We start from the raw sequence: 19448 nt of genomic DNA, 5'->3' as shown, positions 1-19448 counted from the left end.
GAGATCATGACCTGAGCCAAAGTTGGATGCTCAAACGACTGAGCCACGCAGGCGCCCCATAAATACATGCTTTTTAGTTGACAAAGTGAGTCCCTTTACCATGTTGCTTCTGCCCAGATCCATCCCAGATGTCTCATTTATGAAGCAAATCAAGATTGCTCACAGGTTAGCTGATGGGGAAGGTTTTTCCATTTAATGTAGCCTCAGTATTTTATAGCAGTACTATTTTTTCCCTTTGGTTCTTCTTTCACGAAAGTAAATATAATGACTGTATTCATCCTTAGTGTTGGGATGTCTTAGGTCTCATGGAAAATTCCCGCTTCGTGCCAATTACACCTCCAGGCATTGGGTGATATGCCAGAGTTGGGCCCTTCAGGCTTGACTTTAACATCTGCAGTCTCAGGTACACTCAGAACTGAAAAAAGACATGCTAGGACTCGCTCATTGGCATTGCCCTGTATTGATAAATAATATCTAATAGCTTCGGCACTTCACCATTTCATCTGGAGACTCTACCAAGTACAATAAGCATGTTTATTGAACTAGACTTGTCAGTCTTTGAATTCACTGTTGTGTTAATGCTTTCATGGTCTGGACATCATCCTGGGTCCTGATGCCCAGATGCTTCCATTTTTAAAATGGATGTTCCAGGAATTATGTGCAGGGTCCTGTGCCAGGTGCTTTAGTAGACGCCAAGGTGAAGGAGGTGAGAGCCCCGTCTTGAGAGGCTATCATCCAGTAGTGGAGACACGACAGATAAATAATGACCTTGTTTTATTATTAATTTTAGTGTCACAAAAGAGATACAGGCCCTGATGGGCTCAGTCACCACTCAGTCTTGTGTAACTCCTCACTCAGGTTCCAAATCAATTTACTGAGTCAATTCACATCCTGGTATCTGTTATGTGATAATGGTTTCTCCTTACATGTTTACCTTTTTTTTCCTGGACTAACTTTCCGTTCTGCTCGTTTGGTACCAGCCATAAATGAATCTTGGTTTCTGGTTTTGTTATTTCTTTTCCTGCAGCTAGTGGTCTCTGAGAATAGGGAAAGGCTTCCTGAAGAAACCCATGGCATCTGGCCCTTGAAATCTGTGGGGTTAGGCTATTGGACACAAAAGACAAGAGGTAGGCTACCTCTACTTCTTGGCCCAGCCACACCTCCCTGGAGACAACAAGAGTGAGTTCCCTCGTTTCTATATGTCATCCTATTTAGATCAGCTAAAATAGTAATAATACTAAATAATACCTGCTAGCTTCAGAACATCACCATTTCATCTGGAAACTACCGAGTAAGATAAGCATGCTTACTGCCCAGATTGAATGTGGTCATGTAGAAATCAGTGTGGCAAGAAGGCCACAAGGGACAAGATGGCCTTTCGTGCAGAAGAAACATCATGAACCAAGACAGAAAAGGGGGAAGCATATGTGTTAAGTTGTTTTGCAGATCGGCTGGAGCATAAAGGACACACAAGAGACACAAGGGAGAGAAAACTTTAGCAGTTATGTTAGGATTAACCTGGAAGGTTTCAAGTACGTGGGATATGAGGACTTAATTTTATTGGCAATGGGAAAATAGGAAAGGAAGATTTTTGAACGGGAGATCACAAGATTAGAGCTAACCTTAGGAAGTGTAAGTTGGTGGCCATGTATAGAATGTTTTAGAGTAGAAGAGAAGGAAGGGAGGAAGGAAGGAAGGAAGGGAGGAAGGGAAGAAGGGGGGAAGAGAGGAAGGGATGAAGGAAATTAGGAAGTAGTTATAACAGTTCCTGAAGCACTGTGCTGATCTAAAGACCATGGGTGTAGAAAAGAGGGGACTCACTATTGTTGCCTTTGGGGAGGCGTGGATGGGCCAAGAAGCAGAGGTAGCCTACATCGTGGCTGTGGTTTCCAATAGCCTAACCCCACATAATACCTTATAGAGTTTGTGGGAAGCAAATGGGAGGGGGAAGTAGGGAGAGAAATATTTCTACAGACTATAAGAAGTGTTCCCCTGGACTGTAGGGAGAAAGAGGTCTGTGGCTCACGGAGTTGCAGGAGCAGATTCCCGAAAAAGCCTAGCAGCACAGACAAGCACTTAGGCACAGAGTACCCAACCTTGTAAGATTCTTCCCTTCCAGGCAGGAGGAAGAAGAACCTAAAGATACCATGCAAATGGGAGAGATATATCTCATCACCACAGATATCTAATAAATAGGGGCTCCTGGATGCCCTGGAATGGCATACGGCCTGACCTCCAGGTACAGGAAAATGAGGAACCCCAGATGTGCTGACCTTGAACCTCTCACCGACATAGCAGGAATAGGACTCAAGAGAGAAATTACATTGATTCAGAGATAGTTAAAAATGCCCATTTCTTGGGGCACCTGGGTGGCTCAGTCGGGTAAGTGTCTGACTTCAGCTCTGATCATGATCTTGCAGTTTGTGAGTTGGAGCCCCGCATCGGGCTGTGTGATGTCAGCACAGAGCCCACTTCAGATCCTCTGTACCCCATCCCCCTCTCTCTGCCCCTCCCCTACTCTCTCTTTCTTTCTCTCTATCTCAAAAATAAATAAGCATTTTTTAAAAAGTGTTCCATTTCTTATTCACCCGGATTTGTATACTAGAATTCACATACTCTAAACACCTTACATATTTTTGTATTCTGGGCATATAGCACAGCATGTCCTAAGCAGTCTATACCCAATAAATAGAGGAACATAAATGTAAGTGGATGAGGTTCAAGATAAATCCAATTTACAAACATATTTGCTCCATAGTACACAATAATAGAAATGTCTGTACATATATTTACTACTGATAATTGCCTACTTTTTTCTCCAAATATCTGATTTCTTTGTTTTTAAAATCAAATTACCAGACCACATACAAGTAAAATAAAATTCTTTTGCTCATCTGAAAGTTCCCGATTTTTTAGACTTTTATTTTATTTTTTTTAACTCAAGGTAAGCCTAATATAGTTCACAGATTTTAAATCCCAAGAGACAGCAATTGTTCTATTTAGTTACGACATTAACTGTGAGGAAAATGGAACTATTCTGCAGAAAAATTTAATTATGGCTTTAACAGCAATGAATGTTTAGGTTTTTTTTTTTTTTTTTTTGTAAATAAGGTACTCACTTCCTTTCCTTGCCACAGTTCACATTTTTTTTATTAATGGTTTGCATCGATGTCCATCAGAACTGAGTGTATTTCCTGACAGAATCTTCCCCCAGATTTGTGTTTGTTTATTGACCCAACAATGTCATACAACAGCCAACCTACGTATTCATTCCTATGCCCTGCAAATATCTAGTAAGTCTCAAATAGGGGTGCAGCCCAAGAATGTCCTCTCTCATATTGGCTGCCATTTACATGTGGGACCAGGCATTTTTCCATGGAAAGAGAGCCTCTGCTACCATGAGTAAAACCTCCGTATAGTCAATGCTGAACAAGAAAACTAGCACCATCATATGAAGTCTTATTTTCTTCCCCAAATTCCAGTTTGGCTATATATTGGATTAAGGTTCTCCTTGTCTTATAATAGAAAAAATTGCCTAAAGACCTGGCACGTTTTTATGCCAATAATTTTTACCCATGTTTCTATGGCACTAAGTTTTCAAAGTGTTTGTTTGGGGTCCTTTACCTCGTATTTGTCTTGATCCCTACAGGTGAACAGACATGTAGAAAAGCTGAGAGATATAAAGCGACATATTCAAGGTCATGTAGGTGGCTTAAGGCACAACAAAAATGAGCACATAATCCTTTATACCACTTCAGTCACTGATTGCTCTGCCAAGGCTTCTAAGAGGCCATTATGTGCTAGGTGTATTCTAAGCCCTTTAAATAAAACCATAAAGAGGTATAGCCTTTGTCATTAACAGAGTCATGGTACTTTATAAACAATTGGTCAGGAACGGGGACAATTGTAAAACAACATAATGAATACAGTTTTCCAGGCTGATTTTACTTTTTGTCACAAAGCATAAGAATTAGAATTTAATCCAGCTATTCTACCTTTTTTTGTTTTCATTGTTTTTCCTCTTACACTCATATTTTTACAGACACAGTGCACCAGGAATGTGCATAGCTATGGATTCTTAGCAAGGGGTGATTTGGTCACAAGAGACAAAAATTGTTTCAAATTGGCTTAAGTGTAAGCCTGTTATAAGGACACAGAAATCACAGGATCCCAAAGCAGAAAACACAGACAGGCCCCAATATGGAAAGAGGACTGGACTTTGGAAGACTCTGGAAGCTGTCAAGGATGAAGGAAGTTTCTCTCCCTGTCTCCTTATCTCCCTGATTTTATCAAATCACTTGCAGGGGCATTTTTGTCCATGCATTTGTTCTGTTTTTCTATGTGAAAGACAAAATGCACTGGACAACTAAGGTGATTTTATTCAGGATATTGTCATAGAAAAAACACTCATTAATGAGGAACATCTTAAGGAAAGTGGAGAAAACTTGGGATTTTATAAAACAAAAGAGTCATTGAGGAAAGCCAGAGGTAGATCTTATCTAAGAAAGGCAAGGTAGGGTTCTTTTTTTTTTTCAATGTTTATTTATTTAATTTTGAGAGAGACCGAGAGAGCAGGGGAGGGGTAAAGAGAAAGGGAGACAGTGAATCCCAAGCACGCTCTGACACAGGGCTCGAACCTACAAACCGTGAGATCATGTCCTAAGCTGAAATCAAGAATCAGACACTCAACCAACTGAGCCATCCAGGCAACTCCAAGGTAGGGTTCTTTATAATGAACTGTTTATCCTATTCTAAAAGGATCACAATAGGTTAGGGGGACATCTCCACTGCTTTCTAGGACTTCTCTTTTCTGTGAAGCTTGGTTTGCTTACCAGCATACATGACCCAACAATGGCCATTGTGGACCCAGAGTCTACCTGATCTCCTGTCTCCAAAGATAACCACGAACCAAGTGCTGATTAATTTTTCAAGAGGAAGAGAATTAGGAAAAAACCTCAAGGGTCAGCTATTTACCTCAAATGCAATAATCTCACAAAAGCTGAGGTCAGTGAATCATATTATGAAGACCCATCTCTTCTGTTGTATTGGTGGGGAAGGAGAAGGATGGAGTTTTCCAGGAAGAAATTATAAGCAAGAAAACACATCAATAAATATCAGTTACCTAGATGATTGTGGTGTGGCCTCTTGGAATGCCAATATTACTAGGTACTTGGGGGGGGGGGAGAGTTATTTACGTATTAAAATAGATGGGATCTGATCAAGATTCTGTAAATATACCTAGCTTCATTTCTACTGAAAATTTCTAGAAATGACCAAAAATATATAAAAGAAAAACAAATTCTACCAGCATTTAAAGTCAAGAAAGTGTGCCAATAGCAACTTTGAGGACTTCTAGAAGAAAAGAGTAGATGGCTTTGGATCAATTCATTAAGAAACAAAGTTCATTGGTATTTAGAAAAAGTCTTCATCATAGGAATGTAGGATAATTTGACATTAGGCGACCTAATGATACATCTCACCACATAAACTTATAAAAGAGAAAAACAATAGAAGATATGTATATGTATATGTATATACATATATATATTTTTAATTCAACTCTCATTCTCTGTAAACATTCAAAACAAGCTAGGCATAAAAGGATTCAACCATGTGGCTATTGGCTGGCTCAGTGGGTTAAGCAGCTGACTTTGATTTGGGCTCAGGTCATGATCTCATGGTTGTGGTATTGAGCCCATGTAGAGCTTCATGCTGGGAATGGAGCCTGCTTGGGGTTCTCTCTCTCCCTCTGCCCCTCTCCCCTGCTTGCACTCTCTCTCTCTTTCTCAAAAAAAAAAAAAGATTCAATCCTAATTTATTTAAAAGAATTTTCCAGAAACCTATATACAGCCTCATCTTTATTATTAAAAACAGAAAAATTCCCATTGTAACAAACTAACAAATTTCCTCAGGTTTTCTTCATTTGTCCAAAACTCCTTGACCTCTATTTCAGCCCCTAATGAATAAGTAACAGGAGCTGAAAGATTTGGTTCAGTCCAACTTTATTTAAAATATACGAAGTCCCACTAATGTAAACAGTTTCTCTAGGTACAACTATATATTCTCTGTGATAATTACTCGACATTTTCATTTCTTCCCCAGCCCCCTGGCTCTACAGTTGGCATCTGTGGTATGGGGAGAACCTTCATAACTGTGTGACATTGGACAAAAGGGGAACCTCTGGCTTCCCATGGGCACCTGGGTGTGTACCATCTGCTAGCTGAGGTATGTACATTCTTCTAGTGCCTTTATTTAACCTCTGTGGCTCATAGAAATGTGGCTTCTCTCTCCTTGGCTCTGTGTGGGCCTTATGGCCTCTCCATGCTTCAGCAGTATTCCTGCAGGTCTCTCTGCTATAGCTTCTGTCTGTAGGTCTTTGTCTTAACCTCCTTTGGATTCTGGATGAGGCCACCCATCACTCACCAAGTCATCCCACCGAGCAAGCCTTATGGAAAGCCTTCTGGACAGATTGGACCTTGAATAACCCCAAAGAATTCCTTGTTCACTTTCTCTCTGCCTGGCCCAAGCTGCTCTTCACTATTATACCCATTGTTGGTATAAACCCAGACTACAGAGCAGTAGAAAAAAAAATTGATGTCAGCAAGATCACAGGATATGTGTTTCCAGTGTCCTTCCTCTAGCAGAAATATTAATTTGAGTAACTATCCACACTTGAAAAGGAGAGTAATATGAGCACCTTACTTCAATGCAAACCCTGAACCAGACCCACTCCTGTGAATGTCAGCACCAGGCCAGCCCCTGTGGTCTGAGGACCTGTGGATCTAGCTTCCAGGTATGCCTCAGTGCCAAGGGCTCCCACAGTTCCAGGCCTTAAATCAGCACCCAAAGCTCCAGGCTCCAAGCTCAACATAGTGCCAGACCAGCTCCAGTGGACCCAGGCCCCCATTCTCCCCCAGAACCTGGCCAGACTCATGGGCCCAATCTCCAAAATGGCACCTGTAGCCCCAGCTTCCAAACTGGTCCTTGTTATCCCAGGCTCCCAGCCTGCCCCAGTGCCAAAGCCAGCTCCCACAGACCCAGTCTCCATTCTGGATAACAGAGATGTAGGATCCTAGTTCACCCTAACACCAGGATTCCTCCAAGCTCCAGGTCAGCACTCATAATCTTAGGTTCCAGTCCAGTACCAATAGACCCAAGATCCAGAACCATCCCCACAGTCCAAGCCTGTGTGAATACCAGGTCAGCCCTCACAGACCCAGATGCCAGGTTGGCTCCCACAGACCCAGACTACCAGTCTGCTTTAGCATCAGGCTTATGTAACTTTACAAATACTATTAAACACACACACACACACACACACACACACACGCATTATGGTAGTCCAAAAGAAACAGAGAAAGAGAAATCTTATTTGTAAATAACAGAAAACTTTCTCTGGAGGGAGGGAAATGAACATTCAGATCCATGAAGCCCAAAGAGCCCAAATAGATTAAATATAAAGAGATCTTTACAGAGACACATTATAAAGCCTCAGAAGTCAAAGACAGAGAATTTTAAAAGAAGCAAGAGAAAAATAGTATCATATACAGGGTAATCCCCATAAAACTATCAATGAATTTCCCAACAGAAGCTTTGCAGGACAGGAGAAAGTAGGATGGTATATTCAAAGGGCTGCAAGCGGGGGAAAAAAACTACCAACCAAGAATACTATACCATTTAAAGTTGTCCTTCAAAAATGGAGGAGAGATAAATATTCTCTTAGACAAACAAAACCTGCAGGAGTTTATTACCACTAACAACTGCCTTATAAGAAATGCTTCTCAGAGTTCTTCAAGTGCTACCAATGTGAAAATGCTACCAATGCTACCAATGTGAAAACACATGGAAGTATAAAATTCACTATAAAAGTAAGAATGTAGTAAAATTCAGAATATTTTATATACCACCAGAATGTCCTGGTGGTATATAAATCACTTTTAACTCTGTCATAAAAGTTAAAAGGAAAAAGCATAAAAAATAACTATAACTATAATAATTTGCTAATGGTGACACCATATATATACAAGATATAAACAGTGACATCAATAACATGAAATGTGAGAAGAAGAGAAGCTCAACGGTAGAGATTTTGCATGTAGTCAAAGTTAAGTTGTTATCAGATTAAAATTAACTTTTATAATAAGATGTTTTAAGTGCATCTGATGGTAACTACAAATATAAAGACACCTGTAGTAGATACAAAAAATGAAGGAATCTAATCATATCACAACAAATAAATCATCAAATCACAAAAGAAGAAAAGAGGAAAGAAACACAGGAACTACAAAGTAGTCTGAAAACAATTTTTTAAACAGCAAGAGTAAATCCTCATATATCAATATTTTCTTTAAATGTAAATGGATTACATTTTCTTATTTTTTCTTTTTTTTTTATGTTTATTTATTATTGAGAGACAGAGCATGAGCATGGGCGGGGACGAGGAGGCAGAGAGAAAGGAGGAGACACAGAATCCAAAACAGGCTCCAGGCTCTGAGCTGTCAGCACAGAGCCCGATGTGGGGCTCGAATCCACAAACCACGAGATCATGATCTGAGCCGAAGTTGGATGCTTAACCAACTGAACTACCCAGGCACCCCAAGATTTTCTACAAAATACATAGATTGGCTGCATGCAGGCTGAAAGTGAAGGGATAGAAAAACATATCTCATGTAAATGGTAAACAAAGAGAGTAAGGGAAGGTGTGCTTGTATCACACAAAATAGAAACTGTCACAAGAGACCAAAAAATGTAGCTATGTAATTAATCACAAAGCGGTCAATTCATTCAGAGGATGTAATAATTGTAAATATATGTGCACCTACTGTATACAGTACCTATATAAAGTACACAGTATATGTAGTGCAAAGTACATAAAGCAAATACAATCAGAACTGAAGAGAGAAATAGAAGCAATAGAGTAAGAGTAGGGGACTTCAATACCCAACTTTCAACAATGGAATCATCATCCAGAAATAAAATCAGTGAGGAAAGAGCAGAATTGGACCTAACAGACATATGTGAAATATTCCATCCTACAGCAATAGAATACACATTCTTTTCAAATGCACATGGTACATTCTCCATAGTAGATCACATGTTAGACCACAAAACAACTCTTAACAATTTTATGATTGAAATCATATCAAGTATTTTTTCTGACCACAATGGTATGAACCTAGAAATCAATAACAGGAGGAAAGTTGGAAAATTTACAAATATATTTACAAATTTACAAATACTAATCAACACACTCCTGAACAACCAATAGGTAAAAGAAGAAATCAAGGAAAATTTAAAAATCTTGAAACAAATGAAAGTGAAACACAACATATGTACCAAAACCTATGGGATGCAGCAAAAGCAGTTTCAAGAAGGAAATTCATAGCAATAAATGCCTATGTTAATTAAATGAAGGATTCCAGATAACTCAAGAAATTAGGGGGAAAAAAAGAACAAACTAAACCTAATGTTAGCAGAAGGAAGGAAATAAAGATCAGAACAGAAATAAGTGAAATGGAGACTAGAAAAATAGAAAAAAAATCAGTGAAAATGAGTTGGCTTTCTGAAAAGATAATCAAAATGGACAATTCTTTAGCTAGCTTAACTAAGAAAAAAGAAGTTTCAAATAAATCAAATTATAAGTGAAAGAAGAAACATTACAGATGACAACAAAAAAATAAATAAATAAAAGGATCATAAGAGATTACTCTGAACATTTGCCATGCCAACAAATTCAATAACAGAGCAAAGATTGCAAGTTCCTAGAGACATACAACTTAGCAATGCACAATCAAGAAAACTACAAAATCTGAACAGATGAATAACCAACCAGTGAGGAGATTGAATCAGTAATCAAAGCTCTCCCAATATAAAAAAGCCAAGACTTCATGGCTTCACTGGTGAACTCTACCAAACTCTTAAAGAAAAATTAATGCCAATCCTTCTCAAACACTTACAAAAAATTGGAGATGAAGGAACACTCCCAAACTCATTTTACAAGGCCAGGATTACTCTGATACCAAAGACAGACACCAAGAACACTACAAGGAAAAACATATATAGGCCAATATCTCTGATGAACATGGATGAAAAAATTCTCAACAAAATATCAACAAGCCAAATTCAACAGCATATTAAAAGAATCACATATAATGGTCAGATGGGATTTATCCCTGGGATGTAAGAATGGTTCTACATGTACAAATCAAGAAATGTGATAAATGACATCAATATAGTAACAGACAAAGAACATAATAATGATCATGTCAATAAATGCAGAAAAAGCATTTGACAAAATTCAACATCCTTTCATAATAAAAACTCTCAACAAACTGGGTATAGAGAGAACAAACCTCAAAGTAATAAGGCCATACATGACAAGCCCACAGCTCTCAATATATTCAACAATGAAAACCTGAAATCTTTTTTTCTCAGGTCAGGAATAAGACAAGCATGACCACTCTCACCACTTTCATTCAAAATAGAAGTCCTGGACCTAGAAATTAGGCAAAAACAAACAAACAAACAAACAAACAAACAAAAACAGAAATTTCTTCTATTTGCAGATAACATGATATTATATTTTTAAAAACCCTAGAGTCCACAAAAAACTCATAAAACTCATAAAGAAAATCAGTAAATTGCAGCATACAAAGTCAACATATAAAAACCAGTTGTATTGCTATGTAATAATAATACACTACTCCAAAAGAAATTAAGAAAAAAATCCTATTTACAACAGCATCAAAAATAAAATTAAATGCATAACAATAAATGTAACCAGGAAGTGAAAAATCCATATACTGAAAACTATAAAACACTGATGAAAGAAATTGAAGAAGATACAAATAAATGAAAGGATATCCCATGTTCATAGATCAGAAGAATTAATATTATTAAAATGTCCACTCTACCTAAAGTGATCTACTTATTCAATGCAGCTATCAAAATTACAATGGCATTTTTCACACAATTAAAAAACATCCTAAAATTCATATGAAACCACCAAAGACTACAAGTAGCCAAAGCAATCATAAGCAAAAAGAACAAAGTAGGAGACCTCACAATACCAGATTTTAAAATATACTACAAAACTATAGTAACCAAAGAAGCATGGTACTGGCATAAAATCAGACATGTAAATCAATGGAACAGAATAGTGATCCCAGAAATAAATCACACATTTATGTTTAATTGATCTTTGGCAAAGGTGCCAAGAACATACAATAGAGAAAGGGCAGCCTCTTCAATAAGTTGTGATGGGAAAACTGGTTTTCCACATGTAGAAGAATAAAATTGGACACTTATCTCACTCCATATATAAAAATCAAATTAAGATGGATTAAAGCCTTAAATATAAGACCTTCAAACTGTAATACTGTTAAAAGAAAACAGGGAAAAATCTTCTTGACATTGATTTGGGCAATGATATTTTGGATATGACTCCAAAAGCACAGGTGGCAAAAGCAAAAATAGACAAAACAGTATCAATCTGAAAAGTTTCTGCACAGCATAGAAAATAATCAACAGAGTGAAGATACAATCCATGAAATGGGAGAAAATATTTGTAAATCATCTATCTGATAAGAGGTTAATATCCAAAATATATAAAAAAACTCAAACAACTCAATAACAAGAGAACATATACTTAATTACAAAATTAGCAAAGGATGGAAATAGACATTTTTCACAAGAAGACATACAAACAGGGGCTCCTGGGTGGCTCAGTCAGTTAAGCAACTTCAGCTCAGGTCATGATCTTGTGGTTTGTGAGTTTGAGCCCTGCATTGGGCTCTGTGCTGACAGCTCAGAGCCTGGAGCCTGCTTTGGATTTTGTGTCTCCCTCTCTCTCTGTTCCTTTCCCCCTCATGCTCTGTCTCTCTGTGTCTCTCAAAAATAAATAAACATTTTTTTTTTTAAAAAAAGAAGATATATGACCAAGAGATATATGAAAAGATGCTCAACATCACAAATCATCAGGGAAATTGAAATCAAAACCATAATAGGATATCACTCAGTGCCTGTTAGAATGGCTATTATGAGTAGACTAGAGATAACAAATATTGGTGAGGATATGGAAAAAAAGGACCCCTTGTGTACTCTTGGTGGGAATGTAAATTGGTATTTACATTGGTGTTTTGTAAATTGGGAATGTAAATTGGGAGTGTAAATTGGTAAAACATGGTATTTACATAGTGGCTACTATAGAAAACAGTATGGAGGGTCTTGAAAAAACTAAAACTAAAGCTATATATGAGCCAACCATCCCAATTCTATGTATATATCCCAAGGAAATGATATCAGAATCTTGAAGGGATATCTACATTCCCATATTCAGCATTACTCACAGTAGCCAAGATAAGGAAACAACCCAAGTGTCTGTCAATGGGTGAATGCATAAAGATGTGATATCTACCTATATGCAATGGAATATTAATCAGCCATGACAAAGAAGGAAATTCTGCCATTTGTAACAACATGAATGCATCTAGAAGACATTATAAGTGAAATAAACCAGACAGAGAAAGGCAAATGCTGTATTATCTCACTTGTGGAATCTAAAAAAAAAAAAAGTCAAACTCATAGAAGCACAAAGTGGAAGAGTGGTGGGAGGAGGAAGAGATATTAATCAGAGGATACAAAGTTACAGGCATGTAGGATGAATAATTCTAGACATCTAACATATAAGTGTGACGATTATAGTTACCAATCCTGTTTTGAACAATGGGAATATGCTAGAAGAGTAGATTTCTCGTGCTTAATCATCAAAAAACATGGTAATTATGTAAAGAGATATGTTAATTAACTTGATTATAGCAATCATTTCAATATATAGATCTAATCATCATGTTGTACACCTTAAATATATATAATTTACATTTAAAATATATAAATAGAAAAAAGAATTATTCAAAGGTTGTTGTGCTTAGACAACAATGGTAACAAATGGATGGAAGGAAGGAAGGAAGGAAGGAAGGAAGGAAGGAAGGGTGTTTCCATTCATTAGGAGAGAGGCCAAGGAAGGAAAGGACTCCTAATGGTGGAATTCACTTCCCTTATTCTGTCTCCAGGCCAGTGTTTAACTCCAGATACTATAGCTTCTCCCAGGTCAATTCAATGTCAAGAGGTGCTCAAGTAAATCTTCCTTTTCCCTGACAAATCCCTTACTCCATTTTTCCCTGATAGCACATAATACAGGGTGTCTCCCAAGAAGTAGGCCACCCTTGCTAAAGCACCAATTACAGCTTGCTACTATCACCCAACCAAGAAGTCATAGTCAGGGCCTGGCTTGCAGGAAAGAAAGCCTGGAATGAAAGGAAATGTGGGCAAGTGTCCCATGGGGAAAGGTTAAAACATAGAACTTCAACAACAACTTGATTGAGCAGATACATGCCAGGGAGAGAACTCAGGGAGGCTGTAAGAGGGAAAAGTAGGTCAGTGAGATCCTTGACAAGGATGATAGAATTCACGGTCTTACCAGCTGAATTTCGTACTGACTTTGTTGACAGAAGACCAGTGTGTTCCCGGAGGCATTAGCTAAGGGGATCCCTTCAGAACCTCTTATTAGGGAAACATATGTGCTGTATAAAGTGCAGACAACTGAGCGGGGGGGTGGGGGAGATTGGCTACCCCACATGAAAGTCATGAAGAGCTCCCTGCTAGCTTCTTGTCACAAAGTTAGGTTTATTGACTATTCTAGTCTTTGTTTCCTGTGACTTATCTTTGTAGGGTCTTAGAAGCACACACACTCCTCCCCAGTGGAGTGGATTTATTAAGAGTCATATACCAGCTCTCAGAAGTGTCTTCGGGCTAATCAATATGCTGAGAGGCTCTATAAAACAGGCGATAGCCATCATAGCATGTCCAATTTGTCTGTGTTTTCACTTTTACATCTGTTAAAGGTCAGGGACTATATTTATCACAACCAAATATACGTGGGTATTGAAAAGATATCATTGCCAGCATATTGTTTTGAAATGGGATGGGGTGTGACAAGGCTTCCTTCTGGTTTCTGAAAAGTTCAAATTAAATTAAAGCACATTACACGTTTATATGCTCCTTTCCATCAAAAGATTCCAAAGTACTTAAACAACTTTAATTAAGTTGCTCCAGCATCTCTCAGGAGCAAATCAATATTTTTCATACTCCTTGTTACAGGCTAGGGAAATAAAGCCCAGCACTGCCCCCACCCCTAGCTCAGATTGAACATTTTTTCTTTGAAATGGGGAAAATTCCTCTTGAATATATTTAATTACAAATGAGTAAAACTTTCCTCTTAATGTACTTTACCTTTTTTTTCCTCTGTTAGAGATGAGAAGGAAAAAAAAAAGTAAGCAAGCCCCACATAAGAATTTGAGAAAAATACGATTTGGGGGAGGCCTGGATATTGAAAGCAAAAACAGAATATATTTTTCATCTCTCAGTCAATATGGGAGACTATATGATTTTTTTCAGCCTATGAACAAAAGAAATATAGCCATACTGTCAGACCCCAAAAAGATTAAGAAAATAATAAAATCTAGATTCACAAAAGCAACAGAACCAACTCTTCATTTCAAAAGTGTCACCAGAGAGAGTCAGAAAGTGTCCCTCTGTAAACCTGTGGAAGAAAGGGATCTGGGTGCTGACTTTTCCTTCTGTTCTCTTTGTAGGATAATTGGGTTTCCTGTGTCTTTTGAGTGAGGATTGACCTTCTCTGCTCTCAAAATGTCTAATTGTCCATCGGGGAGAGTCTAGGCTCCAGCAGCAAGCAATAGATGTTGAGCTGTCCTCGGTATGACAGGAGGGCAGGAAAAGGCTGCTCTGCCCACTCAGAGGTGGCACCACCGGGACTCGGGAAAAAAAAAAATAATCTAGGAGGAAAAAAGCAAGTTTACTCACACTTCTCTACCTGGGGGCTACTGTTTGTAGGAAACAAATTGCTATAATAATAGCTACACTTCTGCCACCTTCCTAGGTTCACCTTGGAGACGGATTTAAGCTCCTGAGATGGAGGTTTTTTGCTGTTAAAGTGAAAGCTTGAGTGCCTGCAACTGTCCCTTAATGGCTTTTGGAGATAGAGGCCTTCTGCATCTCCTGCGTCGGAAAGCTCTGAATCACAGGAGCACCTCAGCTGAGCTGTATCTAGACTTGTATTTAAATAGCGGCTTCACTGCACAGCACAAGCTCTAATTCTCTGTTCATAGCATGAAGCAAAGGGAAATGGCAGCCATTGGACATGATAAATCGACGTTCTAGGCTTATACCCATTTGGTAATCTGTTCTGAGACATTTTATCCTAATATCCTCTAAGGTAGTTTTGGTAGATTGTGGTGATCAGGAGGACATTTAGAGTCTCTCTCTGTGTTTTCACACACACACTGCCAGGGAGAAATACCTTCCCAGAAAGAAGATTGGTTTTTGATCTACAATACACAAATATAATAAAAGAAGTTGACAGAAAAGGCTAACCAATGCTGCATCTACTTTCTCTGTTGGCACCTCTAGAAAAAATAAATCAATTGCTTCTCGGCCTTTTGGCTAAGACCAAGTGTAGAAAAAACAAACCAGGGGTGCCTGGGTGGCTCAGTCGGTTGAGCAGCCCACTTTGGCTCAGGTCATGATCTCTCGGTTTGTGAGTTCAAGCCCCATGTCAAGCTCTGTGCTGACAGCTCAGAGTCTGGAGCCTGCTTTGGTTTCTGTGTTTCCGTCTCTCTCTGCCCCTCTCCTGCTCATGCTCTGTCTCTGTCTCTCAAAAATAAATTAAAAGGTTAAAAACATTTAAAAAAGAGAGTTTAGAAAAAATAAATCAACATTATGTTTCTAAAGACTCACTTAGGAAGGCCTACACATAGGATAATCATACACACCAGTTATGCCCATTTTCTCAGCGTTGTTATTACTAATGCTTCCTTTCACCCTTAGAAGTGTCCTGATCTGGATGGCATACTACATGGTCACATTACCTGGCAAGGTCTTCCCCAAAAAGAAGAATAGAGAGGAAATACTTGGACAGTTAAAGACAGAATGTCTGGTCCTAGGAAAAGAAGAGAGTTATAAAGACTGGAAAGGAAACAGAATTTTGGCTAATTCCCTCACAGCACCCTAGGCCTGCCTGGTGTGTCTATTGAGGTTGGACAACAGATACTTAGGACCTAAATTGCATTAATCCCCCTGCACCAAAGCTGGAATAGTAACAGGTATGTGCATTGTGAATGGATCACAGGGACTTGAACAGTGAACCTATCAGACATGACCACAGTAGACTGAAGACTAGAGAACATTTCTTCAGTTTCTGGGTATTCATATAAACCACCTGTTTCCAAAGGTATTACTGAGTTTAAATTTCTCCCAACCATGACTAGGATGGGCACAAATTTGGAACTAATTTGATTTAGAAAAATTAAACAGTATGACATTTCTTTTTTTTTTAATGTTTTATTCATTTTCTGAGAGAGAGAGAGCAGGGGAGGGGCAGAGAGAGAGAGAGAGAGGGAGACACAGAATCCGAAGCAGTTTCCACGGTCCAAAGCCTGATGTAGGCTCTAACTCACGAACCATGAGATCGTGACCTGAGCTATAGTCAGACATTTAACTGACTGAGCCACCCAGGTGCCCCAACAGTATGGCATTTCTTATAGTCAGGTGCACAGATACAAAATCATATGTACTATACAAGCAACTAAGAGCTTGTGTTTGTATCACTAAAGTAATTGTTAGACAGGTGGCAGTTGAGTCTATGACCAGGTGGTTGAATCAGTAACCATGTGAGATTGGAGCTCTTAGTGACCTTAGATTTCCTCAGGGCCCAGGGAGTCAAATGGGAAGGAATGGAGGGGATTGGTTACAAGCACTGAAGGGTCATTGATTAATTCAATCAATCCCACACATATTTATTTATTAAGCAAAGTGAACTCATTCATGGCTGTGATAGTCTTGCCCTTGCATTCCATGGGCCCAGGTCCCTCCTACAAGGACATGTTGTTTCAGATTGAAGGGTCACCTATGGGAGAGACAATGAAGCATGGGAGGTTTTTGTTTGTTACTGTTTGTTTGCTTGTTTGTTTGTTTGGTTTTGGTTCAGGTAGAACACAGGACTTGACTGAACACACAGGTCCAGGGATTCATATCTAAGACAGAAAGTTTGCAACATAGGAAAAACCAAAATCCTAATAAATTAAAAGCAAACATCTATTCTGAATTAAGTGATTAAAACAGTAGTATTATGAGAAAGTATACAGGAGATTACACTACATATTAAGCTAATTAGCTAATTAGCTAGTTAATATTCTACTTGTCTAAAAAAAAAACATAAGAATCATAGGGCATAAGCAGGGTAAGATCATTCAGGAGGTAGCTTGGGAGAATTTGTACCCACTTCTTCTATGTTGCTTTATATATTCTAGGAATAAGGATGCAGGTCGTGTATGGCTGCTGTAGGCAGCCTGATAGATTAGGACAGCATTCAGGGAAGGACTCCTTGGAGGAAACTAGTGTTGCACAAATTAGGACATCTGAAAGCTTACATTAACCCAAGGTTCATGAGTCAATGAACTTGTGGAAGATTTTAATGTCCTGCCTGCTATTTCCCATTAGAGCATCCAAAATGAGAGTATAAAATAACTTGAAGCCATGAATGATAATATCCGTAAGAGTATCCATAGGCAAGCAGAGGCAGTTGGAATTCATGGGGCTTCATGGGCATGGTCCTCCTGAACAGCTTTGGGGTGGGCTGAGTCTCGAGATGGACTTTGAAGTATGGTTAGAAGAAGGGTAGAATAGGAGTAATGAACTTCATACTCGTCCCTGTCCTCACCTCTAGTCATCCTGGAGCTAATGTGCTTGTTTTTAATTTTTTATTTTTTTTCCCACACTGGTATTCTGCTAGATGCCTCTCAGTGGATAGATAATAATAACAACAGCAACAACGATGATAATCAGAATTAGCCACGGCCTAGACCTTGAGGGCACATAATGATGAGGTGTCTATGACAAGGTTTGTCTTTCTATTTGTATAAGAGCTTTCAGAAATAGTCCTGGGTAGTTGCCCAGGAGGAAATTGGGTAAGTCCACTATCTCATTTACTGAGGCCACCAAGGAGCTATCAAGGAGAGGTGATCTTCAGCCACATTTGACTTTGATTAGGTTCAAACCAGTGACCTTGAAGTGGGAAGCACTGGCTGTAGACTCTCTTCTCTCTGACAGACTATAGGGCTCTTGGCACATGGTCAATTTAAGCCTTGCAGCTGTTGCATTAAAAATTATTTGTGCTGCTACTGAAATCCTCTCGCTCCTGCCCCCTTCCCAAAATAATTATCAGTTACAGCACAGATATTAAAATGGCACTTTAAAAAATTAAAATACTGTTCTAAAAAAAAGACCATATAAATGTAGAATTAATTGCTGTATATGCTTCAAATTACCGAGAAACTTTATTTTATTTCTGTCACAGCAGAAAGTGCTTCATCAAGAGGAATTCATGTGGAGGTCCAACCATGTCCTACTTATTTTGTGTTTAATATGCTCGCGATGTTTAATTATTTTTGATTAATTCATTTACCATTAAACTGCCCAAAGACTTTGATGTGCTCTGCCCTGTATGCCTAGCCAGCACGTTGCTATACAGTCCCTGCCTTGGAGGAGTCAACATAAAAGCCCAGCATTGGGGGTCAAAGCAGACTGAGATTCAAATATTGGCTCCATTACTTACCAGTTGTGTGAATTTTGACAGTAAACATCTCTGAGCTGTGGTTTTGTCATTTGTAAAATGGGTAATACAATGAATCCAACTTCACAGGGTTCTATCAGAATTAAATGAGAAAATGAATGTAAAGCATTTTGGACTAGTGACTGGCTTAGGCAAGCACTCAGCAAATGGTAATTATGACCATTATTGTCATTCTGTAGAAGTGCTAACCATCTACTCTCCACAGAAGTAAAACACACAATTGTTGCTTGCTTTGCCTCACAGTGGTAGGTGGATTCCTTGGGACAAGCCCTAGTCTCAACTCAGATAAATATAAAGGAAATCAAGGTGAAGAGAGAGTTCTAGCTGGTCCTGGATCACCTTTGGACCCCAGCCCATATTTTTAGTCTTATCTCTTCTTACTAATACCCCAATGACCACTCAATTTCATTCAGACTGGTCTCCATAATGTACTCCTGTACTCCATTTATTTCCCATATAAACTGAGAAGCTTTCTGTGACCACCATAACCTTCATGCTCACTCGCTCTGGCACTTATTGAGGAGGCCCTGATAGAATCAGAGAATTTAGAACACAGAGGAATTCACAGAATGTCAGGGAGAGAAGGGATTTTGGAGATCATTTTGCCCTCTTTTACAGTCAAGAAAATGGAGTCCTGAGAGATTCAATGACTTGCTCAAGGTTGTACAACTAGGTAATGACAGGAGAAGAATTAAAGTCTCAAAACTCCCAATTCCACATTACTGTTCTTACCAGACTTCTT

At 38.7% G+C, this 19448-nt stretch overlaps 1 long non-coding RNA gene across 3 annotated transcripts in view; it reads left to right on the top strand.

Moving 5' to 3' along the window:
- The window catches only part of LOC125923259 (uncharacterized), a 27815-nt gene extending 12375 nt beyond the window's left edge, over positions 1-15440 (top strand). For 2 of the 3 annotated variants that reach the window (XR_007457975.1, XR_007457976.1), the window contains 2 exons: positions 6103-6225; positions 14652-15440. This is a non-coding gene — a long non-coding RNA (uncharacterized LOC125923259). The remainder of the gene's footprint in view (positions 1-6102; positions 6226-14651) is intronic. The other variant, XR_007457977.1, reaches the window with a different exon arrangement.
- The last annotated feature ends 4008 nt before the right edge of the window (positions 15441-19448 follow it).

This window comes from Panthera uncia, chromosome B1 (genome assembly GCF_023721935.1).
Source record: "Panthera uncia isolate 11264 chromosome B1, Puncia_PCG_1.0, whole genome shotgun sequence".
NCBI classification, from domain to species: Eukaryota; Metazoa; Chordata; class Mammalia; order Carnivora; family Felidae; genus Panthera; species Panthera uncia.
This window is presented reverse-complemented; position numbering and strand designations above follow the sequence as displayed.